We start from the raw sequence: 13,207 nt of genomic DNA, 5'->3' as shown, positions 1-13,207 counted from the left end.
ATTTTTTCTTTTTTTTTTCTGCTGGTTTGTTTTCCTTTCCTTTTCCTTTCTTCTTTTAATCTTTATTTTTGTTCTAATCTGTTCATATTTTTTCTCCTTTCCCTCAATGTATCTCTCTAGACTCAATCGTATTTTCGTACAAGTGGATGGTTAATTTTTCTGGTCAACCTCAATAATCCCTTGCTTACTCTTTCATTCTTTATCTTATTCCTTCTTCTGCAATTTCCCAAACCTTGTATGATCATCCTTTGTCTTTCAGCCTGGATTCTATTTTATTTCTTTTCAGTTATTTCTGTTAAATACATTACCCTTCTAGATTTCCCCGCCACAGGGTAAAGCTACCCCACTAAGAAGAAACGCTTTGCATATAAGCTTCCAATTTATGATCAGTTCTGTTGTATAACTGTGTATTTTGCTTCTATGGTTAAAGGAACAAAATAAATAGTTACCACAGTTTGTCAGTTTCTAAACTGTGCTTGACATCATGGTTAGTGCTACTTATGCTACTTTACCTAGGAAGTCATATGTGTTTTAATCAGTTGTTCTCACTTCTATAACAGTAGTAGGAAGTGCTGGGGTAATAACCTCACCATACCCCCAAAAAACTAGGAACTGAGCCAAACAGATACCAATATCTCACTTTAATTAATTGGAAAAGTAGGATCTTAAGACAGATACAAATCAAGCACCTCCTACACTGAAGATACCCTGAAGAATAAAACTCCCTAGAGAAGCCCTGATACTAGTGATAAAGCTACCTACTACAAAAACTTACAAGGATCAACAGAGAAACCAAAATAAAAACTTTTGAAATAGAAAATGACAAAAAGCAAAATGCAGCCTCCAATCCACCCAGAAGAAGTTGAACAGACAGTTATATAGAGGAAAATGGAGGATACAGATTTGAAATTTCTGCAAGGGTAGCAACCAGAGTAAAGAAACATATCCAGGAGACTATAGAAAACATCAGATCAGAAATAATTTCTCAGGCAAAAAAAAAAAAAAAAGAAATATCAACATTCATAAAAGAATTGCTTAGCAAATCTAGAGAAGAGATGGATAAAAAAATAGATGATAGGAAAAGGGTGAAAACTGTGAATGATCAATATAGGAAAGAAACAGAATACATGAAACAGATTCAAACAGGTATCCAAGAAATTAAAAACTCTGTTGAAAGATGGCTAAACTGCTTGAACAAAACAGGATAAACTTTCAGATCTTGAAGGCAGGATCGTGGCTAGTGGTTATGAAAGGAAAGATACCTTAAACATAAAAGATCAGGAAATAGAAATTCAATAGCAGCAAAATATGGCAAAGATTGATTAGTGTCAATGATAAAGCAAGAGTCAACACAAATAACATTTAAAAAGCTAGTTGCACAAGTAATAGCAGAGACTTTCCCAAGCATGGAAAAATAACCTGACATACAGATAAGAGACAGATGGAACTCCATTTAGCCATAAACAAAATAAATCTACACCCAGACATATAATAGAAAGCCCATATTTCTGCACAAAAACAATATTTAAAACTAGTAGAGAAAAGAAACTGATTATCTATAAAGGCAAGTCTATCAGAATAATGGCAGACTTCTTAACAGAAACCCTCAAGTAAAAAAGAGCTTGGAGTGAAGTATTTCAAATTGAAAGAAAACAGCTTCCAGCCAGATTGATATACCCTGCAAAATTATCTTTCAAAATTAATGGAGAAATAAGATACTTCTATGACAAAGAACACCTGAAGAAATTCATGACCAACAACACAGCACTACAGTGGGTACTGGGAAATATTATAGACCAAGATGAAAATGACCACAATTCCAAGAACTACTACAGGGGAAAAAAAACCAAAACTACCAAGCAGGGCAAGTAGTTAAACAGAGGGGAAAAGCAGGGAACCAACAACAGGAAAATAACATGACAAAAATAAGCCAATACATGTCAATAATAGCTATCATTGTCAAAGACCTCAGTTCACCAATCAAAACAGATCAATAACCAAGATTCAAGAGTAGGTTGTGTACAAGAAACACATTTAACTAAAAGAGAAATTTTTAGACTAAAAATCAAAGGTGGAAAACAATACTCTGCAACAAGAACCCCCCCCCCCCGCAAAAAAAAGCAAGAATAGCTAGTCTGTGAACTTCAAGCAAAGAATGATTAAAAGACATAAAGAAGGACACTTCTTGTCAGGAGGAAAACTTTAAGAGGAGAGATAACTATATATATATATATGTACCAATTATATAAGACAAATATTAATAGACATAAAAAGTCAAATGAGCAATAACACAATTATATTGGGGAACCTTAATACCCCACTGTCACAAATAGATCAACCAGACAGAAAATCAACAGAGAAATCAGAACTGAACCAAACCTGTGAACAAATAGACTTAGTAGATATTTTCAGAGTTTTTACCCAACAACCTCAGCATACATTATTCTCAGCTACACATGAAATGTTCTCTGAAATAGACCATATACTAATAGAACATGCTTAAGTAAATGCAGAAGAATTGAAATGATCCTATGTATATTATATGACCATAGTGCAAAGAAATTGGAAATTCATGACAAAAGAAACTTCAAAAGCTCCATGGACAGCCTACGGGCCACAGATGAAATAAAAGAAATTAAATAATGTCTGGAACCTGTGGCACACAGTGAAAGCAGTGCTGAGGGAAATTTGTAGCAGTAAATTCTCATTGGAGGCAAACAGAACAAGCATAAACAACCTATGTCATACTTTAGCTTTCTAGCAAATCAAGAGCAAGTAAAGCCCAAGGATTATAGAAGGGAGGAAATTAATGTCGATCACAGCAGAAATTAACACAATTGATGCTAACAAAATGATACAAAAAATCAATGATCAAGGTTGATTCTTTGAAATAATAAAATCAATAAAAATTTAGCCAACTTTATCATAAAAAGAAAAGAAAATACACAAATTATTGCAAGGAGAAATAAAAAGTTGAAATCATTACAGATCCTGTGGAAATTCAGAAGATCAATACCTACTTCAAAAATCTTTACTTTCATAGGATGGAAAACAGAAGAAATGGACAAATTCTTAGATATGTATGAATTATCAAAGTTTAATCAAGAAGATATAAAAATTCTGAGTAACCCAGTATCAATCAATGAAATTGAAAATGTAACTAAAAACTTACCAACAAAGAAAAGCTCAGGTCCTGATGGATTCACTGCTGAATTCTACAAGAAATTTAGAGAAAATTTAGCATCAATACACTTTAAACTCTTACTGCAATTGAAAGGGAGACAGTGCTTCTCAAACTGTTTAATAAAATGGAAAGTGAAGTGAACTCCTAACTCATTCTTGGAGGCAAGTATTACCCTGCTACCAAAACCAGAGAAAGACCAACAAAAAAAAAGAGTACAGTCTCCTAATGAATACACAGGCAAACATTCTCAATCAGACACTAGTAAACAGAAGTGCAAAGGCTCCTCACTTGCTACACCAGCTCCCACAGCCTCAGTATCCTCAGCTATAAGATGGGACAACAGTGGTCTCCACTACTGGAGGTCTGAGAGGCTGGATTTAACCCTCAGTTTATTGGTGATGAGGCAGACGCTCACACAGGGCACCGTGCAGGCCCTCTCACAAGGTGAGAATGTGGCAAAGGGATGCAGCCCCACCCACAAAGGGCAGTGTTCCTGGTCTTGCATTCCACTGGAGAAGTGGGGATCTGGAAAAGGGACCCTGGCAGCACTCCTTTTGCTGGCTCTGTGTCCTGCCACCTCTGCCAGCCATATGCTATGCTTGGCTCCTGCCTCCCTGCTTTCCCTAAAGACACCCAGATTCACCCCAACCCAGTGGTTTTACCCTTACCACATTTATTTCTTCCCCAGGAGCAATCCTGTGTGGCCATAATCATAGGGATTCATTATAGGAATAAAGGAATTATTCAACATATGCAAACCAATAAATGTAATACATCATATCAATGAAGCCAAAGTCAGAAATCACATGATCATTTCAAGAGATGCAGAAAACACTTTTGACAGTCGAACATTCATTCATGTTAAAAAAAATAAAAAACCTACAGAAAGATGGTTTTATGTCAACCTGCTAAGGGCCTTCTATGACAGACTAATAGCCAATATTAAATGGACAAAAACTAAAGCTTTCACTATAAATCAGGACCATGATGAGGGTGCCCGTTATCACCACTCCTATTCAATATAGGCTAGGAACACTAGCCAGAGCAATTTAGAAAAGAAAGAGGCAAAGAAATAAGAATATATAAAGAAGTTAAATTATCATTATTCACAGATGACATGATACTTTTCATTGAAGATCCAAAAAAATCCACCAAAAGACTTCTAGGTTTAATAACCAAATTTACTAGTGTAGCTGGATGTAAAGTCAACATTCAAAAGTCAGTATCATTACTGCACACAAACAACAACCTTACTACAAGAGAAGTAGGGAAATCACACCCTTTACAATAACATCCAAAAATGAAATACTTAGGAATCTATCTAACAAAGGAAGTAAAAGATCTCTATATTAAAAAGCTCTGTTTTTATTATAGTACTCTGTAAAAGTAGATAGAAGAGGATATCAGAAAATGGAAAGATATCCCTTGCTCATGGATAGGAAGGACAAACATAGTGAAAATGGCCATACTCTAGAAACTGTTATACAAATTTAATGCAATTCTGATCAAAATGTCATTATCATTCCTTGCAGATCTAGAGAAAACATTCCTAAAATTTATTTGTATGCATAAGATCTTTAGAATAGCAAAAGCAATCCTGGGCAACCAAGGAATGGGAGGAGACATCACAATCCCTGATTTGAAGTTATACTACAAAGCTACCATGATACAATCAGCATGGTACTGGCAAAAAAGCAGACCTGAGAATTAGTGGAATACATTAGAAGGTGCAGACACAAGTATAAATACTCTCAGCCACCTTAACTTTGACAAAGGGGCCAAATATGTTCACTAGAAGAAAGGTAGCTCTTTAATAAATGGTGCTGGAAAAACTGGCACTTTATAGGCTAGTGACTAAAACTAGATCGATTTATGTTATCATGCATTAAACTAAAGCCAAAATAGATCAAAGATCTAAACATTAAAATAGGTACAGTAAATCTACTGGAAGAGAAAGTAGGTAGAAATCCTGAAGGCATAGATGTAAGTAGGAAAAAACCCAGACCTCATGGGAAATACTTTCTAGAAGCAACAACTGGGATCTCAGCTAATTAAAAAGCTTTTGCATGGCAAAAGAAATCACAAACCCACCGAAAACCACAGAGTGGTAAAACATTTTAGCTAATTGTCCTTCAGACAGAGAACTTTTACCTAGAATATATAAAGAAGTGAAAAAAATCAGACCCCCAATTTAAAGACCCAGTCCAAAAATGGGCAACTGAGATCCATACATACCTCTCAGATGAAGAAATACAAATGGCAAATAAATCTATGGAAAAATGTTCAACATCACTGATCATTTGGGAAATGCAAATTAAAATATGGACACTATCGTCACTTTTAAAAATCAGAATTTCTCTTTCTTGAAATAAGGAGGGCTTGCTATAGGGTGGGCAAGGGAAATATTAAGAAATATTATTCATACATTTGCTTTGCATTTAATTGGATCATGAAAATCTACATTTCTTAGCTGAAATGTTAGAAGTGGCCATGGTGGTAATAATTTTACTTACGTAGAAAATTTCAGCTGTTCTTGTGGAAGCTGTTTTCCTGCATTAGAAACAGTAGCTTACTTTTGCTAGTAGCAGATGCAGGCGGCCCACAGGGTAATAACAGTAAGTCTCTTGCTGACTTTTAGTGCCTTTTCTTTGGTTATTAGAGAGGTTGGGAGACAACGATGCCACTTTGTATCTTTTGTTACTTTCTCTTTCTTTGTCTCTCTATGCTCACAACAGCAAGAGAGTGGATTCCATCTCAGTGGGGCAGGTCAGCCTTACTTGCTTTCCCTGTCAGTGTGTCACCTAGCCCAGTCCCTATGGTGTATTAGTGGGTTTGAGTTGAACATATTTTGAGGGCCTCCAGGAGCAACAGAAAACCCTCACAAGAATATTTTTTAGTCCAGCCTCCAGAAAAAAACAGTAGCAGCTTTTCTAGTATTCTAAAGCAGTCAAGCAAGTTTCAGAACTAACTCTCTGCCCCTTGAGCACAGCCAGCCTTCAGTGAACTGGAATAATAAAATGGCCTGGGGACATTCTTCTGCATGAGAGTTAAAGAGGGGGCGAAAAGACTAGGGACATCTGGGACCAGCGTGACCTGAAATGCAGGCTGGGATCCTAACCTGTTCCAGGCCCAGATCTATCAAGATATATCTGAAAAGGAGTAGAGAAGGGATGCTGTCATACTAGTAGAGAGAAAGTTCAAACCTGCAGGTCAACTCTTAATGGAGGCTTAGGAGTGGGGTCTGACAGTCATCTCAGGTCACTCTGGGAAAGATGATGCCTCAAAAACACCAAGTGAGTTTACCTCTTACATAACAGAGGAGGGCAGGTGGGAACAATAGATACGTGGAGGTTTCTTTGCTGGAAACCCAGTTGGGCTGTTGAGACCCACCCAGCTTCCACCAGGTGGCCCTGGAGTACCAACAAGGGTGGGGCCCTGGCCAGGGTCTCACAGCTGCCATTCCAGCTGCAACCCGAAATCTGCCTCTGGAAAAGAATCCAGGTCCGTCTGGCTGTCACTGGCTTCAGTGGGAGATTAACCAGGAGGCACTGAGGAACCTGTCCCCTGCCTCAAGAGTGGCAGCAATTCAAATGGCTGGCAGAGTGCCCACATCTGTTAGGTCTCCATAAAGGAACAGAGAAAGAGTGGGTATGTTACCTGTCTGTTCTGCCACGCCTGGCACTCCAGAGAAGACATGCCCTGTTTTGGGCACCAAAGCTGTAACCAGCTCTCTCTCCCTCTGGGTTTTTGTTTGAGGCAGCAAAAATTGAAGCAATAAGACAACAGGACACAAGAACAAACCCTGAGGAACAACAGGGTAGGGTCTATTAGAAAGAACCCAGGAAAGCCCTCACTAGGGGAGGGAGGCAAGAGGATGAAAAGGAAGCGTCTAAATTTAGGAGCTTGTATACAGATCTAAGAAGGCAGAAAAAAGGGGGCAGAAGACATATAAAAATGGAGGTTTGCTACTGCTTGTCAGTCTTTTTGTCCTTGGCATAGTTTTGTTTTGTTTTGTTTTGTTTTGTTTTGTTTGTTTTTGCAGCTCCAGTTTCACTTGAGCTTATCTCACCTTGTCCTCGGCTTACTGATGCCCTTGAACTGTGTCCTTTTATCCTCTGGTCTCACTAGGAGCTTCAGAAAAGATGGTATTGATGATTTGCTTTATGCAGAAAATAATGCTCCACTTTTTCTCCCTTTAAAGATTTTTTTGTTACCTGTATTCTTACCTTTGCTTAGAAAAAAACACACACGTACTCAAAATTTTTCAGAAGAAATTGTTTTCCAAGGATTCTGAGCCACTGAGATGTGAAGTGACTTACCCCAAAATGGTCTTTAGGGCTCTAATAGTAATTGAGATCATTCAACAGAACTTCAAATAGGTTGTTTATTTTTGTTTTGGCAAGTAAATTTATTTGAATAAAATCACCATGTTCACAGAAGATGTAATGCTAGTATTTAAATTTATACAATAGTTACTGAACTTACAGTGACTTGATATTCAGCAAGTTTAAGTCCATTTTACAGGATCCTTTGTGGATTAGAGACTAGTACCCCAATGGTCCTATGGAATTAGGGTGTGATCTGATAAATTTAACTTTTAATAATTTTCCAGATGTTGCTAATGCTGAAGGACTATGAGCAACTCTTCAGAATGTGGTAGAAATAGCAAAAATAAGTATATGAAAAAATGTTCCGCATCACTGGTCATTTGATAGATGCAAATTAAAACAACACTGAGATTCCATCTCACTCCAGAAAGAATTGGCTATTCTTAGAGTTTGTTTCTGGGTGTTCCCCCAAAGCCTCATGCAATCATAGGGGCAGGCTTGTACAGTTTGTGACTGATTTATGGTCCAGTGCTGGGATTATGGATGTGAATGCTACACCTAAGTGGGTGTGGCCTCCATACAGATAAGGAACAGAAGGAGTCTTCTCTCATGCTCCTCTCTTTTTGTCTCTTGTTGCTTTTCTGTTTGCCATTGCTGTGCTGGTTGCCCCTCTGCCTTACCACCCTGCCTTGGAGCCAGCTGATTATGGCAGGAAGCCTCCACAAACTGTGAGCTAAATAAACTTTCCCTTCCTTAATTTTGGGTGTCAGATATTTTGTCCTCAAGGAATTAAATAACTAAGACAGCTATCATCAAGAAATCAAACAATAACATGCTGGCAGGGCTGTGGAGGAAAAGAAACCCTTTTCCATTGTTGGGCGGACTGTAGACTGGTGCAACCACTGTAGAAATAAATGTGGAAAATCCTCAAAAAACCCCCAAAAAACTAGGATTAGATATCCCATTTCACCCAGCTATTCTCCTTTTTGCTATCTTCCCAAAAGAATTAAAAGCATTGTACTATAGAGATACATGCATAGTCATGTTTATAGCAGCACAGTTTGCAATAGCTAAATCTTGAAAACAGCCCATATGGCCAACAACTGATGAATGGATAAAGAAGATGTGGGTCTTTTATACAATGGAGTATTGTGCAGCTATAAAGAAGGATAATCTTGAGACATTTCTAGATAAATGGATACACCCTGAGAACATACTCTAATGTGAAATAAATCAGGCACATATGTGTAAATACTGTATAATTTCTCTGGTGTGAGAAACTGAAAGTGTAAATAAGGGCCAAAATATTAATAGATATTTGAAATAGGAAGAAAATGTTGAAATGGAAAGGACTGGGGGGGGGGGAGAAAAAATGAAAATAGAGCTTTTGTAAATAGGGAAAGGAAGAAGAGTTGATAGGAGGCCAGGGGAACAGGAAAAAAATTAAGATATATCATGTGCAGGTATAAATTCCTTATGGTGAATGTGATCATTAGGTACACATAAAGTGTAACAATAAACTTAAGTAAAAAATTAAAAGCATGGGATTAAACAAAACAACTCATTAGGTTAAAATTATTATTAAAGACTGTGGGATAAATAACCTCATTGTCATATAGGAGGAATAACAGAGTTGGGGTATTTGTAAAATGCAAAGTTATAAGTGCATAAAAAGTAATAATAAATACTTCATATCCTCAGTGGTCAAGATCTATTATTTTGAAGTTTAAAATTTCTTTCTTTCATTGGTGATCAGAATTCAAACTATTTTGAATAGATACTTTACAAGCAATCAAGATGTCAGCGAGGCAGTACTCCTTCTGGAGACCAAGGAGCAATTCCTTTCTTTGCCATTTTGAGCTTTCCTTAAAAAAGGCCTTAAAGGCCACCTGCTTTCCTTAGCTCATGGCTCCTTTTTCCGGCATTAAGGCTAGCAGCAAAGAACCTTCAAATCCTTCTCTGATTGGCCTCCCACCTCCTGCTTTGAGGACACTATGATTAAATCTAGCTCACCTAGATAATCCAGGATAAACTCTCCCTCTCAAGATCCTTAATTTAATCCTATCTGCAAAATTCCTTTTGCTATGCAAAGTAAAACATTCACCACCTCACATCCTCTATAAGGATGTGGATGTTTTAGAGGGCTTTCCTTCCCACAGATGCCATTTATTTTGTTTTATTCAAAAGTTACTTAAGATTTACAAAAGGTAGATGAAAGCAAAGAGAACACAGAATAAAGAGAGTTAGGTAATAGGTGGCAAAATATAGAAGAAATAAATTCTGTATGCTGAAACATAGAGGGATGCCTGTAGTTCAGAATAACCTATCGTGTATTTTATGAAGATGAAAAGAGAATCTCAAAGGCTCCAAACATGAAGACATGATAAGAGGGAAAGTTAATTACCCTGATTTGATCCAGGCACAATTACGCATGCATGTGTTGAAATGTCACACTGTATCCATTAATATGCACACTTAATACATGTTAGTAAAAAAAATCCCAAAAAGGATAGCAAAACATTGAGAAGGAATTTCCTTTGGTCTACAACAGCAAGATAAAGCCTTCTAGGGTGCACAAAGGATGTAGTTGCCCTCTCATTTTATTCATTATTTATGTACCTTAAATGTTCCTCCACAGGAGTGAAATGCTTCTCCATTTATACATTTTATGGCCTAGGAAAACTAATCATCTCTCTGTGCCTCAATCTATCACTTCTGCAATTGTGATTAAAAGTAACACATAACCATAAAGTTCCTGTGAGTATTAAATGGGTGTCATGATAGCTTCTGGCACACTAACTGGTACAGAGTTTTTAATATATGTGGGCACTAAGGAGCGAGAGCACTGCAGGCACAATATGGAGATTTCAGTGACAACAAAGTATTTTCAAGGGCTTTCTAGAGCTAAGTCTTGAAATTTGTGTTTCATGTAATCTTCTGAAAGTTGGAGAGAAAAGAGGCTGGTGTGGAGAAGACGTGATCAGGGGAGGAAGGGGGTCATGTGAGGACTGTCTTCAAACACTGTGGTTGGATGATTGATAAAACCAAATTAGACTCATTTTTTTCTATCTAGAAAAATATCCAAGATGAAGTGGAAATAACAAAATCAACATTCATCTCAGTATTTGAAAGAAGTTGTGAATAATAAAGATGCCAAAGAGGAAAAAAAACCCATTTTTTGATGATTATATAAACTTTTCTATGGGTTAGTGCCCACCCAAAGCCTTTTTAATGGAGCCATCCGCCTTACATTCATTATCCCCTTCATCTTTCTCAACAGAAGCCCAAATGTTTTCAGGAGTCATTGAATCATAAACTTTAAGGGAAGCTGAGCTTTTCTCCAGGCTCAAGGGTATAAATCAGAATTTATTTGAGCCACCCAGTCTGAATACTGTTTCTGTCACTGATTAGATTAAAAATGTGCACGTGACACAAGTGGCCCTGAGATAGGAGAGGTAGAGCTTCATCTCTCACCAAGATAAATGAAGAAGGCAGGTGCTATTTCTTCCCTTCTTTTATCTGTGAGACATCACTGCACAGAGATATGATGCCTGAAGATGTGGCAGCCAACTTAAAACAGTGAAGCACCTGCCCAAGGACAAGCCAGCATCTGAGGAAGGCTGGGCAAGAAGACACTAGGGATCTCTGCATCCTAGCTGAGGTGAATACACCTGTAAGTTATCCAGGCCTCCAGACACTGTATAATGTTACTTAGTATCTTAGTGTATAATAATTCAAACACATTCAACATTAATGTCAGACATAGTTTTTCTTTCTTATAGCCTCCTAAGTATGGTGCATGTATCCCAGTGGCAGTATGGAACCTCGAAAATCCAGACTTTCACCGAAAATAATCATCAACTCTATTTTGCTATCAAAATGCTGGCTTTGGGAACTAATTTTAAAGGAAAATTACTGGACTATTTTCCTTATGGAGAGAGATTTTTGTTGTTGTTGTTGTTGTTTTACAGTATTTTCTCTTGGACTAAACAGGAAAAAGTCATCCTCAAATTTTATCTTTGGATCAATCTATATAGCATTAGAGGGCTTTGTACTTATTGTTCCATTACAACTCCACAAAATGTTTGTGAATAGAACAGGTTCCCTCTGCTAACTGTAATATACCTTGCAGAATTAATGCTTGCATAACTAAATGATTAATTTTCTAATTCTTAAATTTTTTTAGCTCTCAGATTCATGATTTCAAAGTTTCTAGGTATTCACGAAACTCTGTATTGGAAAACTTTGTCTTTATTTCTGCTCTTGTAAAAATTTAGTGAACATACTAAAAATGACAATGTCAATGACAACAAAATATTAGAAGCTGTTGAGAAACATTATTTAACATAGTCTCCGCATGTGCAGGTAAGAGAGAACTGATCTTTCTGGAGCATATTCCCCCCAAAATTTCCTTAACCCTCTCACTCCCCTACTTTCTTTTCTAGCATCTCCATCTCATACTTGTTTTGGATTAGATTGAGCTAAAACAGTTTACTGGGTCAGTTAGATTTTAGAAAGGGACACTTACTTGGAGATAATCATGACATGCTTTTCTCTTCTCACATTGCTTCTTTTAAAGAACTGACAGATCCTATGTCCATATTTGCATATGAATGAATACTTTAATTGTAAGCCACATCCTTGCCAGATTTTATAAGAATATTGGTAATTTAAAAACCCACACATTTATGAAGATATTTTTCTTTAAAAATAGGACAGAGTAAGAAAATTTGATCAGCTACTTCCAAGTATAGGGAAGCATATCGGGTGAAAATTCAATTACATTGTCTAAAACAATTAAGAAGAGATCTCCTGTCCCTTCCTGGCCCTTTTTTCAGTTAGAAGTTGAGGGTTCTAAGAAGTGTGCATTTGTGTTTCAGTAATCTACAGGGGACTCATAGGACTAAACTCTACCCAATACATTTTCTGTATTTTTGATGCTCTGTCATCAAGGGCCTTAATAATGAGAACGGACTGATCTCAGGGTTAGCTTACTCCTAAATATAGACAGAACATATTTTCATATGAAGACCAACTCAGAGCACATATTCCTACCTACCTTTCTTCTGTAGGAGTCTTGCACTTTGAGCCAATATTCTCCTGTCCCAGTCACCCCAGGGTCAGGTAGGTACTGGATAATTTAACTCACTAGTCACAAGAAAAACATGTTCTGAGAATTAAAAAGGCAGGGATGTTAAGCAGAACTAAAAGGTGTGGAGGGGCTATACTAAGTAGAATATATAAAAAGGTGGAGGAGTAGTAAAAAGATTTAAACACTTGCCTCATCATAGACATCTATTAGAAACAGACTACTGACTGGGGATTGTGGCACACACCTGTAATCCCAGCACTTGGGAGGCCAGCCTCAATATATAGTCAGACACTGTCTCAATAAAATGAAATGAAATAAAATAAAACCAGACTACTGAGCTCTACACCACATTTTCTCAACTGGGACTTCTGGTTGGCTGGCTAGAAATCTGTTTTTCACAAAGCTAGCCTTTTGACATGAATCCTTTGGCTTAGAGACTAGGGTTTGAAGTTAGAAAGCTGACTTGAGCAGAAAATCTGAGGGTCACTTGCCTATTTTTATGAAATGAAGATAATCCATCTTCTTCACTGGCTAACCACAAGGATGAACTAAGGAAGTATTTGTAAAGTGATGCCTATTGTAGCTATCATAAGAAAAGAATAA

General features: G+C 37.2%; 1 long non-coding RNA gene across 1 annotated transcript in view; it reads left to right on the top strand.

Moving 5' to 3' along the window:
• The window catches only part of LOC106027564 (uncharacterized), a 32,572-nt gene extending 19,365 nt beyond the window's left edge, over window positions 1-13,207 (top strand). The window contains exon 3 of the long non-coding RNA XR_010039401.1: window positions 1-13,207. This exon is cut by the window's left edge and continues 14,886 nt beyond it. This is a non-coding gene — a long non-coding RNA (uncharacterized LOC106027564).

Source organism: Cavia porcellus, unplaced genomic scaffold (genome assembly GCF_034190915.1).
Source record: "Cavia porcellus strain 051 isolate PalLab524CR breed Dunkin Hartley unplaced genomic scaffold, mCavPor4.1 scaffold_15, whole genome shotgun sequence".
Classification (NCBI taxonomy): Eukaryota; Metazoa; Chordata; class Mammalia; order Rodentia; family Caviidae; genus Cavia; species Cavia porcellus.
Note: the sequence above shows the minus strand (reverse complement) of the source record. Positions and strands in the feature narration are given on the sequence as shown.